This window comes from Eubalaena glacialis, chromosome 7 (assembly GCF_028564815.1).
Source record: "Eubalaena glacialis isolate mEubGla1 chromosome 7, mEubGla1.1.hap2.+ XY, whole genome shotgun sequence".
In the NCBI taxonomy this organism is placed as follows: domain Eukaryota; kingdom Metazoa; phylum Chordata; class Mammalia; order Artiodactyla; family Balaenidae; genus Eubalaena; species Eubalaena glacialis.
Genome location: NC_083722.1, coordinates 25,180,674 through 25,195,380, shown reverse-complemented (window position 1 = coordinate 25,195,380; position 14,707 = coordinate 25,180,674).

The following is a 14,707-nucleotide window of genomic DNA, read 5'->3' as shown; positions in this document are numbered from 1 at the left end:
CTAAAGCTCTATACCAACTAAGAGGGTGGCTGGATCTTCTTTTCTCACGTTTGCCCCTCTGACCCCAGATGCAACAATGCATCCTTCAAGAAAATGGCAACAATGCCAGCTGTTGGCACAGTGCACAAGGCGCTCGGAGGCGCTCAGGGAGGGTCAGGGTGAGTGCGTGGATGGGGAGGCCGCCCTCAGCTTCCCGAGCAGAGCAGCACTCACCGTGGTCCTCTGCCAGGTAAGCCCCAGACGGCCCCACATCACGCCCTAGCCAGGGTCCCACTTGAGGATGCTGCCTGCACTAACAAAACTCACAAGGAAGTAAAAACAACAAGAATACCAGTAGCTCAGTTTATGATGAGAAACGTAATGTTAATACCCACAATCCTAAGACAACAAAGTCACTCGGGTTCCCAAAGTCTTGCAGGTGTTTTGAAGCCATTTTCCCTCACAACTGTCCGCTTCTCCTCTGTGTTGGATTTACAGCTGAGCTCTTGGAGGAGTTGGATTCCTTTCTCGCTGTGGTCTTGCCACCCCCGGGGCACTGCCTATGTTCGATTGTTGTCCAGATTCATTCCTTTTAAATTGCTTCTTTAGCTACGGCATGTTGACAATTAAAGGAGCTTCCTGAAAACCCACCACTTTGTTGTCTTGGGAGACACAGTGATTAAAAAGGCACCACAATTCTCTGATTAGAGGAGCTATGTTTAAGGCCAGCAACTCACTACTGAAAAACCTTAAAATGAATCTTACAGTAAAGTAAATGTGGAGAAAACATGAGAAGAGGAGGATGGCGACCGTGTCTTCTAACCTCCCTCCAACAAGATAACTCCTGAATTCCCTGATCTCCTGGAGCGTCCCTCATAGGATGGTTAAGGACCAAAGAGAAGTAACCCCTCACACTCTTAGAAGTCAAAAGGAGGAGGGCACAGGAATTCACCAACACGCCAAAGGACACACACACACACAGTGGGTTCCCACGCCCGGGGCATTCACGTTCCAGGTGGACCAGCTTCCAGGTCCTGACCAGGTGTCAGGAGGTAGCAAGGCAAAAGAAACTGGGCAAATGACAAATGATTCAAGCCCTCCCTCAAAGGATCCCCTCCAGGTCCCCAGGCATCCTGCAGCCTTCAGACAAAAATCAAGCAATACTGGGAATTCCCTGGCAGTCCAGTGGTTAGGACTCTGCGCTTCCACTGCACGGGGCATGGGTTCGATCCCTGGTTGGGGAACTAAGATCCCGCATGCCGTGCAGTGCGGCCAAAAAAGAAATAATAATAAAGCAATGCTGGTGAAGTTAAATATCAGCGTCTCACTTGGGAAGCTCCGTCTCTCCACTCTCCTTTGACTGCACAGAGCTGCACCATTTGACCCCCTCTACCTGCCCAGGAGGATGGGGATGAGGCTGTAAGTCTGGCTGGGGCTGGTCTGAGGTTGATTCCTGTCGTTCTGTCTCCATGAAATGTTTAACTAGTCCAAATTCTGTTTGAAATAAATTCAATGGGACAAAGGAAATCCTGCTAAATCCCTTTTTACAGCGATTCTATTCTGCTACCCCAGTTAGCCAAAGTGGAAAGTTATCCTTTGGTTTAGAAACTGTGGATCCAAATATGATCATTTCTGGTAGCCTCCAGAAAGCTGTTTCTGAGTAGTGCGTGCTTAAAATGCAGGCTGAAAAGTCTTTCTTCTGGCTGGTTATTCTCTTAGTGATTTGAAACCCAGAGAGATGAAAACTCCCAGCCCTGCGCTGCCCGTGGGCAAGGTACCTGAGGAGACAGGTACCTCACACGGCCACCGAGTATCATGACTTGGAGGCTGCAGACTATATATTTGTTCCAGAGACCCAGTCAAGAGTGATCTACCAATGGCTGTGCCTGGTGCCAATAATACCAAACTCTCTCAGACAAAAGGATTGGCAGCAAAATGCTATCCTAAACTTATTAAGAATGGGGCAACCTTCTTGTTGGCATGGCAGGGTCGACATTCAAAAGGATGTAGAGATATGGGCCCTTGGAGGTGGAATCAGTGGGAACCCAGCAACATCAGACAAATGGATAGCAGTCTAGGTGCTAGGAATGGAATGTTGTATTTTCCATGGGGAGGGGAGAGTCACTGAGTGAGAGGGAAACCTGGACTCCCTGGGGGTATAACCTCCTGGAAGTGGATAACAGCCACTCTGGCCTGTCCAAGGGAATGAACACTGAGAAAGCTGAGGGCTTGTAACCCAGCAGGACTCTATGGGACCGTCCTGGGACAGAGCTCTTTGCCCCCATCCTCTGCTATCGCTCCTCTCTGAAGTACCTAGATAATAGTATCTGATGGACATTCCTGAGTTGCTTTACATTTGCTAAAACCACCACCAAATGGAAGAAATTAACTACTTGATGATCATGAGCACATAGCCCCCAGACCTACCAGCTGCCTAAGGATTGATAATGTGGCACCGCCCCCTTACCTCATTACGAACCAATCAGAGAATCAGGCACCAGCTGATCCCATACCCTGGGACACCCCTCCCTCACCTGGTCTTTAAAAATGCTTTGCTGAAACCCATCGGAGAGTTTGGGCTTTTTGAGCACTAGCTGTTCTGGACTTCTTGCTCGGTGCCCTGCAATAAACCTCTGCATCTTCCTTCACCACAACCCAGTGTCAGTAGATTGGCTTTACTGCACATGGGCGAGTGGACCCAAGTTTGGTTCGGTAACATACTCGGGTGTGGATCTGGTTTTGTTCATGTAAAGCCTAGTCCGTGCTAGACATGGGGGTTGGATCCTAAAACAGAAATGATAAGTGGGTGTGACTATCCCCATCTTTCAAAGGTTGGGGGCTCTGGGCTTTAGTGCCATGAGTCCTCACTATTGTACAACCTTATTCCATCTCTCCTAATCCTTAAGATGGGGGTGGTGATTGCACTTCCCACCCCAGAGGGTTATTGTGAAGACCAAGGACTGATAAGAGTAATAGATAAAATACATACCACGGGAGAGGTGGAGTCAAGATGGCGTACTAGGAGGACACGGAATTCGTGTCTCCTCACAACTAGGGCACCTACCAGGCACTGGTGGCGGACCAAGGACACCTAAGAGGACGGGAGGGACCCCCACCGACCTGGTAGGATGTGGGGCGTGGGGGGAGTGAAGAGGGAGGAGAAGTGGAGGCGAGATGGGACTGGCACCCCTGAGGGGCGGCTGGGGGATGGGAAAGGATCCCAGGCCCGAAGGGGGGAATTGGGGAACCATTGGGAGGGCAGAGGATCAAAAGGGAGCATGGCCAGGTTTCTCCTGCCCACTTGGACCCCCAGGAACCTGCTGAGAAAAACGGAGCTGGAGGAATCTGGCTCCCTGACTTCAGACTATACTACAAAGCTACAGTAATCAAGACAGTATGGTACTGGTACAAAAACAGAAATATAGATCAAAGGAACAGGATAGAAAGCACAGAGATAAACCCACGCACATATGGTCACCTTATCTTTGATGAAGGAGGCAAGAATATGTAATGGAGAAAAGACAGCCTCTTCAATAAGTGGTGCTGGGAAAACTGGACAGCTACATGTAAAAGAATGAAATTAGAACACTCCCTAACACCATGCACAAAAATAAACTCAAAATGGATTAAAGACCTAAATGTAAGGCCAGACACTATAAAACTCTTAGAGGAAAACATAGGCAGAACACTCTATGACATAAATCACAGCAAGATCCTTTACGACCCACCTCCTAGAGAAATGGAAATAAAAACAAAAATAAACAAATGGGACCTAATGAAACTTAAGAGCTTTTGCACAGCAAAGGAAACCAAAACAAGATGAAAAGACAACCCTCAGAATGGGAGAAAATATTTGCAAACGAAGCAGCTGGCAAAGGATTAATCTCCAAAATATACAAGCAGCCCATGCACCTCAATATCAAAAAAACAAACAACCCAATCCAAAAATGGGCAGAAGACCTAAATAGACATTTCTCCAAAGAAGATATACAGATTGCCAACAAACACATGAAGAGATGCTCAACATCACTAATCGTTAGAGAAATGCAAATCAAAACTACAATGAGGTATCACCTCACACTGGTCAGAATGGCCATCATCAAAAAATCTACAAACAATAAATGCTGGAGAGGGTGTGGAGAAAAGGGAACCCTCTTGCACTGTTGGTGGGAATGTAAACTGTCACAGTCCCTATGGAGAACAGTATGGAGGTTCCTTAAAAAGCTAAAAATAGAACTACCATATGACCCAGCAATCCCACAACTGGGCATATACCCAGAGAAAACCATAATTCAAAAAGACACATGTACCCCAATGTTCATTGTAGCACTATTTACAATAGTCAGGACATGGAAGCAACCTAAGTGTCCATCAACAGATGAATGGATAAAGAAGATGTGGTGCATATATACAATGGAATGTTACTCAGCCATAAAAAGAAATGAAATTGAGTTATTTGTAGTGAGGTGGATGGACCTAGAGTCTGTCATACAGAGTGAAGTAAGTCAGAAAGAGAAAAACAAATACTGTATGCTAACACATATATATGGAATCTAAAAAAAAAATGGTTCTGATGAACCTAGGGGCAGGACAGGAATAAAGGCGTAGACGTAGAGGATGGACTTGAGGACACGGGGAGGGGGAAGGGTAAGCTGGGACGAAGTGAGAGAGTAGCATGGACATGTACACAATACCAAATGTAAAATAGATAGCTAGTGGGAAGCAGCTGCACAGCACAGAGAGATCAGCTCAGTGCTTTGCGACCACCTAGAGGGGTGGGATAAGGAGGGTGGGAGGGAAATGCAAGAGGGAGGGGATATGGGGATATACGTATACATATAGCTGATTCACTTTGTTATACAGCAGAAACTAACACAACAATGTAAAGCAATTATACTGCAATAAAGATATTTAAAAAAAATACATACCATGATATTTCACCCATATCAAGTAGAGTCTTCCATTTTTCTTTAATCAAATTACAAGTGGATTTAGTGTTTTCTTAGAGTTTTTTACGCTGAGTGGCCTGTTTTATATGTGCTTTTTAAGTGTTTGTCACAATGCAGTTGATATTTGTAAAAGGGAGCTAAAACTTTTGGAAATTTGATTCAATATTGCAATAGAAGATACTTAGAAAGTAAAATCTGGTGTGGCTTTTGCCTTCATTTGTGATTGTGAGCGTAAGTGGAGCATGTGCGTGGTTTGCTGCCGTATGGAAGCATATTTGGGAATTTTATGTGACTCTTTGGGCTCACCGTTTTCCCCCACTTACTTCTGCTCACCCCTCGCACATTCTCAAGGCATGTAGGAGGTTGCAGGATGTAAGTCGGGAATCCAGAATGGGATTCCAAGAGACAGGATCACTCCCCTCCCCGCCACCACCTCCAAACCTTCCCTGGTGCCCAAGGTAGCCCCCAAAGCCCAGTGTTACAATGAAGGAGACCCCACTTTAGATAAAAAGGACTGTAGTCTGCAATCCTACCTTCCTGCCCAAAAGAAGGAAACTTTTTTCTGATTGTTAATAACCAGCCACTACTTCGTGTAAAGGTCTCAGCAAATGTCTGTGTGCCCCATTGATGGCTGTCTCTAGCCAGCCAGCTGCCCTTCCTCACCTCTTAGCCTGGGCTCTGCAACATTCTGAATTGGGCTCCCAGGTGAACGATGGAGTCTCAGCAGGACTGCAGTCCCCACCCCAAACCCCCCAAGGAGGAACTGTTCCTTCTAGAATAGCAGAGACAGAGGAGGGGCCCAATATCTTTTACAATCTCACACACTAGCCAAGAGCCAACTGCTCCCCGGGATTCAGCACTGCAAGACCCTAAGGAGACGGCCAGCTCCTGGGAGGCAGGGATCTTGGCATGGTTCCTCCACCTCCTACAGAAGCAGCCCTGTGTTATCCCCGACACACGGTGGCTTTTACTTCAGTGTGCCACTTTGAGAGACAAGTTTCTTCATTTGTTAAGATTTCTGTGTTGGATCTGTCATTCTTTCTTTCAACATCAAACATTCATGGAGCTCCTTCTCTGGCTACAGTTGTAGGTTTGGACACTCCAAACATACAAAGATAAATAAGATGAAGTTCCTGTCATCGAAAACCTTACAAACCTTATATCTAGTGATGGAAATATCCAGACTACAAAGAGGTAAGTCAGAATGAAATAAGTGTTTAATAAAAGCATAATATAGTATTACAGGAATAGGTATATATTACAGAATAGGTATATATAAATATGTTTGGTTATTTCAGCCCCTCCCTTCCCTGCCCCATGGCATAATAGGTTAAGGGCCTAAACCAAGTCCTTTAGTCCTTTTTCCTTGACCTCTAATGAATTTAAACAAAGATTAGGATAAACCACAGCTTGGTAATACAGAGGACCAAGTTTATGCTTCAAAAAGTAAACCCAATTCTCATTGTTAAAAAAAGTACATTCACTTTGTTATAAAGCAGAAATTAACACACCATTGTAAAACAATTATACTCCAATAAAGATGTTAAAAAAAAAAAAGTACATTGTCAAAGCTTAAAAGAACAGGTGCAATGGAAATATTCATTCTGCCCGTGGGAAACGAAGAAGCCGGGAACAAAGGAGTTCTTTCAGGATTTCACCCAAAATGCAAACACTCTGAGAACACAGCTGCTAGAAGAACCAGAACCCAGGGGGTCAAGCTGAGTCTAAACTCACGCCCACCTCTTCAACTCTGCTTTTTGTACTGACCTTGACCGACAGGTTTGTCCTGAATTAAACACACCTGGTTCTCCAAGTAGGCTCCGCGAATGAAACTTTAGACCTTGGGAAATGAGACCCCACCTCTCAAGGCTGTCGAACTTCACCTGGGTGCAGCTTTACCTGAGATGAGCAGGGGTATGCATGGCCCCACCCAGAGCCCCAGGTGCCCAAGGCAAGGTGGACAGAAAGCAGCCATAATGGCATGACAACCTTTGGATTGTGGGAGTGTGGTCCTTGTGTAACAAACATGTCCTAAATCTTTTATTTTTTCTTTTCCTTTTTTTTTTCTGTGACCATAAAGTAAGCAATGATTTATTTGATAAAAAATAGAAAGCATAAGTGACAACTTTAAAAAATTGCACTTACCAGTATTTAAAACTTTGCTCTTCAAAAGGCATTTTTAAGAAAAAGGCAAGCCAAATATTGGGAGAAATTATTTGTAAAGCATATCTGATAAAGGGACTCATCCAGAATATATGAAGAACTCTTATATATCAATAATAAAAACAAAAATCAACAATTAAAACAGTGGGCCAAAAAAAAAAAAAAAAAAAACCAGTGGGCAAAAAATTTGAGCAGATAAAATAAAAATTTTTAAATATCTTTTAGAAAATGTGGAAGAACACGTATCTGAGTTTGGCTCCGGGTACCAGGAAAAACAAAGACCTACATCCAAATTTCAGCTCTCCCTCTCATTTGAGCAAGTTTTTTTAACCTCTCTCAGCTACAGTTTCCTCATAGTTCCTAATTCATTTGTTTAGTGATGGAAATGTGATGTGTGCAAATTGCTGAACATAGTAAGGACTCAAAAAATGGTGTGCGCGCACACATACACACACACACACACACACTCTCACATATCTGTATCTCCAGATTGCAGCAATATTCACATGTGAGAAAAAAGTCAATTTTGCTTCGAAAAGGAGGGGAAGGCATTCTCTAGAAGTGTGATTTTGGACCAGCATCAGCCTTACCTGGGAACTTGTTAGAAATGTAGAATCTCAGTCCCTGGGCCAGATCTACTGAATCAGAGTCTGCATTTTTCACAAGCTCCCCAGGTGATTCACTTGTACACAGGCAGATCTCAGAGAAATTGTGGGTTCAGTTCCAGACCACAGCAATAAAGCTAATATTGCAATAAAGCGAGTCACACGACATGTTTTTGGTTTCCCAGTGCCTGTAAAAGTTATGTTCATACTATACTGTAGTCTATTAAGTGTGCAGTAGCATTATGTCTAAAAAAACAATGTACATATATTAATTAGAAAACATTTTATTGCTAAAAAAATTCTGGCCATCACCTGAACCTTCAGCAAGTCATAATCTTCTTGCAGTAGTAACATCAAAGATCACTGATCACCATAACAATTACAATAATAATGAAAAGTTTTGAAATACCCCGAGAATTACCAAAATGCAGCACAGAGACACAAAGTGAGCAAATGCTGATTGGAAAAATGATGCTGAGGGCTTCCCTGGTGGCGCAGTGGTTGAGAATCTGCCTGCCAATGCAGGGGACACGGGTTCGAGCCCTGGTCTGGGAAGATCCCACATGCCACGGAGCAACTAGGCCTGTGAGCCACAACTACTGAGCCTGTGCTCAGGTGCGTCTGGAGCCTGTGCTCCCCAACAAGAGAGGCCGCGACAGTGAGAGGCCCGCGCACCACGATGAAGAGTGGCCCCCGCTCGCCGCAACTAGAGAAAGCCCTCGCACAGAAAGGAAGACCCAACACACCCAAAAATCAATCAATCAATAAATAAATTTATAAAAAAAAAGAATGATGCTGATAAACTTGCTTGAAGCAGTGTTGTCTCAAAAACTTCCATTTGTAAAAAACGCAGTATATGCGGAGCACAATAAAACAAGGTGTGCCTGTAACTAAAATCGAGTTTGAGAAGCCAGGTCTAGAGTGAAAACCCAACTAAACTACACCTGGGGCTCAGTGTGTGGCCCCAGGTTCTCCCAGGGTCTGCTGGGCAGGCACGAAGTGCAGAATCTGATGTTTAAAAAGCAGGCTGATGGACTTCCCTGGTGGTGCAGTGGTTAAGAATCCGCCTGCCAATGTCGGGGACACGGGTTTGAGCCCTGGTCCGGGAAGATCCCACATGCCGCAGAGCAACTGGGCCCACGTGCCACAACTACTGAAGCCCGTGCACCCTAGAGCCCGTGCTCTGCAACAAGAGAAGCCACCGCAATAAGAAGCCCGCGCGCTGCAACGAAGAGTAGCCCCCGCTCACCACAACTACAGAGAGCCCGCGCACAGCAACGAAGACCCAACGCAGCCAAAAAAATAAAATAAAATAATTAACTAAAAAAAAAAAAGCAGGCTGAGCAAATTGTGATGTGCAGGAGTGTATGAGGCTAAGAACAGAGAAAGGGAAGGGGAGAGGGAATTAGGGAGAATTATAAGTACATTTCCCATGTTGGATCATTTATATTGACCTCCTTTAAAAGAAGAATTCCTAAGATGGGAGGCCTCCTCCAATCGCCAGGTTTAACCAAGTACCAGGTGTGTAGGTTCCAGCCTTGGTCAGGTCTGGAAGAGATGTCAGTTTCCTCAACTCTAAAATGAGGAGTTGGTTCTGAATTAGATCATCTTCGTTTCCTCCAGTTTTAACAATCTTTCTGGTCTTATTTCTCTTCCCTTGTATTCATTCGCCCTGTGCTCCTATCTGCTGAACACACACGTTGGGAAATCAGCCAGTCTTTTTGGGGTGAAATTCTACTGATAATGTTAACAGTCGTTCTGGATAATTTAGGCAAAACAATGCACATTTTTCTTGATTTCAGTTAGGCAAAAAGCAGGCTTTTATTGAATTTTCTAGATAACAAAAGTTTTAAGGGATTAACTTAAGAAGTTGCCAGTTTTAGCAGATGCTTGGGGCCAAAATACAAGACGCCAATTCTTTTTTTTTTTTTTATTGGAGTAAAATTGCTTTACAATGTTGTGCAAGATGCCAATTCTAAATCTATTATCACTAGAAATATCCTTGACATTTACTCTGGCTTCTCCAATGGATAAGAACTGCCTAGCTTCATGACAACCAGCAAGATCAAAATCCATCACTAAGACAAAAAATTCTCCGAGAGAATCCTGTATTCCCCACAGAATTTAAATATGCTAGTTTGGAAAGATGTAGTATTATTCTAGCTTTAAGTGTATAATGTTTCAGAAAAAGAATATGTTAAAGTTGAAAGAGCAATATTAACAGCACAACCAAGACTTTCAGTATAGCTTTAACATTACAGCCCATTTTTTAAAAATTAATTTTTAGTGGAATATAGTTGCTTTACATTGTTGTGTTAGTTTCTACTGTACAGCAAAATGGATCAGCTATACGTATACATATATCCCCTCTTTTTTTGATTTCCTTCCCATTTAAGTCACCACAGAGCACTGAGTAGAGTTCCCCGTGCTATACAGTAGGTTCTCGTTAGTTACCTATCTTATACATAGTATCAATAGTGTACATATGTCAATCCCAATCTCCCAATTCCTCCCACCCCCCACCTTTCCCCCTTGGTATCCATACAATCGTTCTGTAGGTCTGTGTCTCTATTTCAGCTCTGCAAATAAGATCATCTATACCATTTTTCTAGATTCCACATATATGTGTTAACATACAATATTTATTTTTCTCTTTCTTACTTCACTCTGTTATGACAGTCTCTAGGTCCATCCATGTCTCTACAAATGACCCAATTTCATTCCTTTTTATGGCTGAGTAATATTCCAGCGTATATATGTACCACATCTTCTTTATCCATTCCTCTGTTGATGGACACTTAGGTTGCTTCCATGTCCTGACTATTGTAAATAGTGCTGCAATGAACATTGGGGTGCATGTGTCTTTTTGAATTATGGTTTTCTCTGGGTATATGCCCAGTAGTGGGATTGCTGGGTCATATGGTAGTCCTATTTTTAGTTTTTTTGAACCCTCCATACTGTTCTCCATAGTGGCTGTATCAATTTACATGCCCACCAACAATGCATGAGGGTTCCCCTTTCTCCACACCCTCTCCAGCATTTATTGTTTGTAGATTTTTTGACGATGGCCATTCTGACCAGTGTGAGGTGATACCTCATTGTAGTTTTGATTTGCATTTCTCTAACGATTAGTGATGTTGAACATCTTTACATGTGTGTGTTGGCCATCTGCATGTCTTCTTTGGAGAATATCTATTTAGGTCTTCTGCCCATTTTTTGATTGGGTTTTTTTTTGTTTTTTTTTATATATAACAAACCCACAGCAAACATTATTCTCAATGGTGAAAAACTGAAAGCATTTCCTCTAAGATCAGGAACAAGACAAGGGTGTCCACTCTCACCACTATTATTCAACACAGTTTTGGAAGTCCTAGCCACGGCAATCAGAGAAGAAAAAGGAATCCAAATTGGAAAAGAAGAGGTAAGACTGTCACTGTTTGCCAATGACATAATACTATACATAGAAAATCCTAAAGATACCATCAGAAAACTACTAGAGCTAATCAATGAATTTAGTAAAGTCGCAGGATACAAAATTAATACATAGGAATCTCTTGCATTCCTATACACTAACAACGAAAGATCAGAAAGAGAAATTAAGGAAACAATACCATTTACCACTGCAACAAAAAGAATAAAACACCTAGGAATAAACCTACCTAAGGAGGCAAAAGACTTGTATGCAGAAAACTATAAGATACTGATGAAAGTCCATTTTTAACTGATTATGAATGATTTCCCTTCTATTTTTCTATTTATGACATATTAGCAAAATACTTATTTGGTTGGATTTGACATATTAATTTGTTGGATTTGACATGCTACCAAAGGGAAAGTATCCTACAGGGAACTAGCCCCCCGGGAAAAAGAACTCAAGTGTTTATATGGCATTTTTAAGACACAAACAACTGAACCCTATTCCAGGGTGGGGAGGGAGTAGGGGTTACTTATGTAATAGGATGGTTAGGGAGGTAGTTCTGTTCCAAGCTCACATGCTAATAAGCATCTTCTGTGGAGAGCCCTATATTTCAGTTATAGAAACGAAATTTCCTTTCCGTTAGGGTCTAATGGATTGATTCATATTGACATCTCCCCAAGGCTAACGAACTTACTTAAATGAAAAATACAGCTGAGCCGAGAAGGAGACTTCATCCCAGGTTGCTTGGAGAATAAACAAAGTGAACCACTACATGGCCCATTGCTGTTTAAAGACTGGGGCAAGTCTTAGAAAACTTTGTGTCTGGACTTGACTTAGATACTCCTGCTTTCAACTTGGTGCCATCCCCTGGGGAGGCAGGACCCCAGAGGAAGACCACCCCAGTGTCACATCATTTGGACTGAATCTTCCAAGCATACGAGGAAGGCAGGAGGTTGAGTTTACCTGTTAGGCACCTGGCACAGAGTGGGTGATGCCTGTGTTCTTTCCAACTGTGTCCAAAAATATGAGATTTGGCCGAGGAGGAAAAAAATGTAATGGCTCAAGAATTAATAAATGCTTCAGTTCTACCAAGCGTGTTATCAACTGAAGCACCACCTGACTCTTACATACTTATTTTTGAAATTACATTTAACTTGCGACACGGTGTGGGAGGCATTTTAACGTATGATATTATGCACATTTCATGCACAAGCAATGAAAGTCTTCAAAGGCTTTGTCTAGATGTACATTTGCCTCTCGTTTTCATTTATGTATCGACTCGAAAGAAAAAATATCTCTGCCTTTTATTTGATATAGACAAGTTTAGAAATAATTGTCATTAAGTTAACCATAAAGTTAAAACAACCACTAACTACAAGTTGCAAATTTGGCCACAAAAACTATCCAACTAAGGCCAAAAAGAGTGGATAAGAACGTCACCACTAACCTTAGCTTTTCCTGGCTTTTGTCTCGGGGTGCTGTGGGTGGATTAAGTGAGTGTTTATAACCCTTTCCTTTCTAATTGAAAGCTCCACCCCCTCAAGGGATTGGCCAATGAGCATTCCAGTTTGTACACACTGCTGGGGCTTCACTTTACATCGCTTGTTTGGGTATTTGATAGAGCATCAAGATACTCAAGTAAGAAGAAAGTAAGATTCCACTAGCTCATTCAACAAATATTTACTAAGTACCACTCTGTGCCAGGTACCGTTTTAGGCCCTGGGTCTACAATGGTAGGCATGACAGACCCAGTGTCATCGGTGGTGCTTACATTCTAGTTGGGGAAGATAGGCAGTATAAATACATAAACAAATAAATGCAGTGTATTCAAAATAATAATGGTAACAATATATCACATGATTATAGCTTATGAATAAATGAAATCTACGACCATAGTGTTATAAGTGGTAGGAGGGAGGAATTGGGAATATAGATATAAGGTACCCGCACTACCCGTGAAGTGGTATAGTGTTATTTGAAAGTGGTCTTAGTGTAGTTGTATATACATATTGGAAACTTTAGAACAACCACTAAAACTTAAAAAAAAACCCCACAACTATAATTGACATGCTAAGAGAGGAGAGAAAATGGAATCATGTAAAATGCTCAATTAAAACCAGAGAAGCACTGCAAAGTAAAGGAGCTGTTACAGTGGAGGATTACTGGGCTGAATGTCAATATAATGACATAGTATGAGTGTGTTTTGTGTTTGGTAATTGCAATCATTGTTGCTTTTGTTGTGGTCATCCATTTACAATGCTTGGTGTCAGTTTATTTATCTCTTGTAAAAATAAAATACAGTGTGTGTGAAAATAAATAAATAAAAAATAAAAAATAAAATAAAACCAGAGAAGGCAGAAAAAGAGTGGAAGACAAAAAAAGGTTGGGGCGGGGGGAGAAACAAAGAACCAGGGCAACAAGTAGAAAACGGCCACAAACCTGGTAGAGATTAATGCAACTACATCAATAATCATTTTAAATGTGACTGTCTTAAATACACCAATTTTAAGACAGAGGCTATCGTGAGTGGCTTAAGACCCAGTTCCATGTTTTCCATAAGAAACCCACTTTAAATATAGAGACACAGATTGATTAAACAGAGAAGATTGCCAGGGGGTGTCGAGTGCTCTGAAGAAAATAAAATAGGGTGGTGAGAAAGAGGTATGGAGTGTGTGGGGTGAGCTACAGAGTTCATGATCAGAGGGTTCCCTTAGGTGGGGATGTTGGCGCTAATAGAGCAAGGAGCCGACCATGGAATCTTCTGGGCAGACAATTTGGGTAAGAATAATAAAAGGGAACAACAAAGAGGGATCATGAGCAGGTACGAGAGCTGGGGCCCCCTGGAATTCACCTTCTGCTGACCCGTCCCCAGGAGCCTGGCACCTCCATGCATCACCCCACCCCCCAGGCGCCTGGTCCAGAGCGTCAGGTGTTCCTTCGGGCACCCAGTCTGCCAAAGCCCCTCTGAGTGGCTTAGGCTGGGTCCCAGGCTCATTAGGCGCTGCAGCTCCTCCTCTGTCAGACACCAGAGCCCCACACCGTCCAGCTCCCCCTTTTGTCCCAGACGCTGGAGGACCCACGAAGGTGTGCACTTTTACCCCGTTGGCTCAGCTGCTGTGGCATCTAGCCGGCGAGCCTTGTTGGTCCCCTCTGCTCCGGCTCCCTGCCTCACGGGTCCTAGTTCATTCCTGAACGCTCAACACACTGATGTCTTTGAGGACAACCATCCGCTGCCTGACCGCCTGCTCTTTTACCGGAGTCTGGTGGCTCGTGAAGATGGGAGGGTGGAGGGTGTTGAGACTAAAGGGTCTGGACCCAAAAGCTGGGGGACTCCACCTGTGCAGGAGGGGGAAGGGGAGCTTGTTTCCAGCATGGGAAGTCAACTGCACGATTTCAGCTCATGTAACCGTGAGCAGAACGACGTGGGAACCTGTCTTCACAGGAAGCGGCTTGGCCTCTCGTATTTATTTTCTCTAATCCTCCAATTCAGTGCAGAAGCCAACTTCCTCCCTGGTTGTTTTCTCAAAGAGCCAGCCTTGAGGGCCCTCTTGTGTCTAAGAGAATTAAAACTCCCAAAGCGCTGTTTGCGCTAT